Source organism: Physeter macrocephalus, chromosome 11, assembly GCF_002837175.3.
Source record: "Physeter macrocephalus isolate SW-GA chromosome 11, ASM283717v5, whole genome shotgun sequence".
NCBI classification, from domain to species: domain Eukaryota; kingdom Metazoa; phylum Chordata; class Mammalia; order Artiodactyla; family Physeteridae; genus Physeter; species Physeter macrocephalus.
Genome location: NC_041224.1, coordinates 49,288,945 through 49,293,142, shown reverse-complemented (window position 1 = coordinate 49,293,142; position 4,198 = coordinate 49,288,945).

Sequence of the window (4,198 nt, the reverse complement as noted above, 5' to 3'; positions counted from 1 at the left end):
CATGTATAGAATATTTCCTTGCACTAAACCCTGTATTAAATACTTCACATATATTCTGATTTTCTCATTGTAACAATTATGAACGAATATCATTTTTCAAGTGAGAAAATTTTAGCTCACATATTAACTGGTAGGAGTAACAGCTAATAATAGGAAGAGCTGCAATTAACTTGGTTCCAAAGCCAAGTTCTAAACTATTATGCTATCCTTAAAGATACTTGTTCAAATTACCTACAGTAGTAGTTTGATTTGGTGGCTTCTTTGAAATTTTCATTCTGGCTTAAAATTTAAAATTAAATTTGATTTTCGTGGGAATTTTGTTTCTGTTTAACCTCTGATCCTTATATTTCTTATACTTCCTTTGCATTTTTGTTGCTTTTGGATTTTGCCTGTATTTTGTAACCTTCCTCTAAATTATTTGCGTTCCTTTTCCCTTCGCTCCCCCCTTGGAAATACATGCCCTAATGTATTGGAAATCAAGGGAGAAGTAAGATTTAAATAGAAAATTTTGTTTTACGCACAACTCTTCAAGCACGTCTTACAGGTATACCTAATCATATCTATTTTAAAACCACCTCTTAAATTTCATCAGGAAATAAAAACTAGGCAAAGAATGTTTTGTTGAACAAATGATAAAGTGCCTAAAATATGTCAGTGTCTGTGCCAGGAGTAAGAGAAGACATCTGCCATTTTTAAATTTTACAATATGATGAGGAAGATGCACAATGAACAGGATTGCAGGATGCAGTGATGTCACTGTAGCAGAGACTGCTGTTTGCCACTAACCCATTCTCCTAGCCATCTGCACAAAAGACATTTGCCAGCTTCCCTTGTAGCTAAGTGGAGCCGCTTACCAAGTACTCAGCCAAAAAGAATCAAAAGGTTTGCGTGTTTCTTCGAAGTGTTCCTGCACTCCTTCCCCTCAGCTGGCTAGAATGTAGATATGATGACTAGAACTCCAGTAGCTCCCTTGGACTTTGCGGTGAGGCCACAGAGGATGACGGAGTAACAAGATAGAGCCCGAAGCTCTGATGACTGTGAGGGAAGCTGCCAGACTAGTCCTGACTGTTGCCTCTGGATGTGTTTTATGTGAGGGAGAAGTTTCTTTCTGGTTTAAGTCATTCTGAGTTTTCTGTTACTCAATGCAAATGCAAATTCTAACCATTGTAGCCACTAGAAGGTTTTAAGCAGGAGTGGGGAATGTTAGATTAGCATGCGGATCACTAAACCATCCTGGGTTCCCCTGCAGAATGACAAACTTTCATCTCCTTTTCATTGAAATTGGTAAATCAGGAGAGACTCTTGGAAAGAATACCCTGATTTTAGCACAGATTTGAATAGTGTTTCATGACTGTCCAATATAAAGAATAAATTTAGGTGGATTCTAAGCTACTTAATCAACAAAAGAAAATTGATTGAATTGAAAGGAAATACGGCTTTCTGGTCATTGGTGTCAGACCTAGGTTTCAATCTCAGCTATGCCAATTATAACCATAACCCTACCAAGTTATATGAGTACTAGTAATGATATCCATCTGGAGAGCATTTCCTACTGGTGTGCCACATGGTTCTGGCCTGTTCGTTATTTTTGCCAACATCTTGAATGAAGACAAAAGTTTTACTGTGGCAAGTACTGTGGAACAGCTTGCTCAATTTCTGTTCCAGCCTCTTCCTCTTATGCAGACCCCGGGAAGCCCAAAACTACATTTTCTAGACTTCCTCACAGCTTGGGTTCTGGATATGAATTGCATGCTGTCTATTCGATGCATTCTTGCAAGATTTGGAGGATGAAAATGAAACAGAAGCTATCCTCCTACCCATTTTTGGTTATTTTCTTGAAAGCAGGCTTATAGCAGCAGCAATGTTCTAGAGTCCATTCTTGAGATTCTTCGGTATCTAGGGTCCACACCCCAGTGCCAAGTCAGCAGTTCCGTGAATATCAAGATACAGTCGATGGTGGCAGTGATGGTAACAGCAACTTCCTGGTCTGGCTTCCTGATCCGTGGAGTGGTCTCAGGTATGAACTTGTCCCCCAAATGATCAACTCTACCTTGTTGTTCTGGCACAGTCTAAAGCTTGTTCTTCCATGTATGTAGAAGTACCAAATTCCCTGCATTAAGTATTTTTTTTTTTGCTTAAAATACCTAGAATAAACATTTCCTACACATAACTCTGACTCGTACGCCTACAAGGTAGGAGTCATGAACATCGGAGATCCAGACCTGGTTCTGTCATTCTTTCCCCCTCTTTGCACTTTATGAAGAATAATGACCTCTGTTCTGGTTACGTCCCAGAATCTTTTGTGAAGTTCAGTGAGAAATGACAATATTTTGTAAACCCTAAATATAAACTATTATGATTGTTATAAATGCCTACATAAAAGAACAGACATTCACCTAGGAGTGGGAAAAATTCTTGTCCTTTTTAGCACTAAAATGCACTGTTTTACTTGAACACATATCACATCTGTCAGGAGGTAAAGTAAGAATTCAGACAAAGAGCTGAACTTTGAATTAGGTTATGTGTCATAAGAAATCATCATTAATAAAATTTAATTTAAACCAAGTTATTGTCACCTGAGCATGTTTGTTTAACTGACACCTTCATAGATTATTTAAATCATGATACCACGTATTTAGATTTCACATGTTTGAAAGATACAGAGTTTAAATTTCCTACGCAAATTCACCCCTAGTCAATTTAATCTCTCTACTTAGTCTTTCATAATTTTACCACGCCCTCACAACAGTTCGGAAATGGCTGTCTCAAAAATTACTGGTGATTTCATAATTGGTAAATCCTGTGACACTGTTCCTTTGGTTTCTATGGCTTTATATTCTGGTTCACTTCCTACCTCAGACCCCTCATTGCCCATCTCTCTCATAGATCGGCTTCCTCTGCCTATTATTTAGATATAGAAATCCTTCAACATTCTATCATTGTTTTTTCTCATTCTGCTTTCTCTCCCTAGTCATTTCAAACACACCTACAGCTCCTCCAGATGGCTTTCAGCCTCTCCCTGACTTGCAGTCTTAAAATCTAAGCACCCAGAATTGAAATTCACTCTCTTTTCCCCAGCCCTCTCCTCTTCCTATTATTTGTTAGCAACATTACCATCATTGCAGTCACGCAGTTGAAAGCTCATGTGCCCTTTCCTTCATCCTCTCCTCAACATCAGATTAGTTTCCAAGTTCTATACCTTTGATGTCCCTATCTCCTTGTTCTTCTTTTCCCTCCTGATCCTGCCCTGGTACATGGATTCATTTCTCACTTGAAATATTGATACTTAATTATCTCTCACTTTTCTAATAATTTCTGTACTATGTCACCTTTGAAATCCTTAACTCAAAAGCCTTTGATATTCAGAAATCAATATTCTTCATATATATAAACAATAACCAGCTAGAAGATATAATGCAAGAGAAGACCCTTTTTATGCTGGCAAGAAAAAAGATAAAATATCCAGCCATGAACCTAATGGGAAACGTGCAAAAGTTATATAAGGAAAATTTTTAAAACACTTTTACTGAAAGACACAAGGTAGACTAGAGCAAATGGAATGAGAAAACCATATTCTTAGATGGGAAGACACAACATCACTAAGATAATTGATATATTTAACATGATCCCAACAAAAATGTCAATCTGTTTTTCTAGAGCTAGACAAGTTGAATGTATTCTTAGAATATAAATAATTATAGCCCCCCCAAAAAAAATCTTTAAAAAAAAAAGCAATGTCTGAGGGGTTGACCCTACTAGGTATTAAACATAGAGTCATATTCCTAAATCCCTATAAGTTAAGTCAAACAACAAATGACAAAGTAGGAAGAGATATTTATAACACATACCACATACGAAGGAGTAATGGCTCCAATGTTGAAATAACTCCTAAAAATGGGAGAAGAAGGAACTCCAACAACCCCATAGAAAATTGGACAAAAGATATGAACAGACAGCTCACAGAAAGAAGAAATGATCCTTAAACATTAAAAAAAAAATTCTCAACCTGATTCATACTAAGAGAAATACAAATTAAAACTATGCCAAGTTACCCCTCCTTACCTATCAGGTTAGCCAAAAAAAAAAAAAAAAAACTATGCTTGATGCCAGCCTCTTTTAGAAACATTGGGGGAGCACAGGCATTTAATATTGTTTCCTTGCACATTTCCTAAAGAATCTACTTGAGAACAGACTTCAA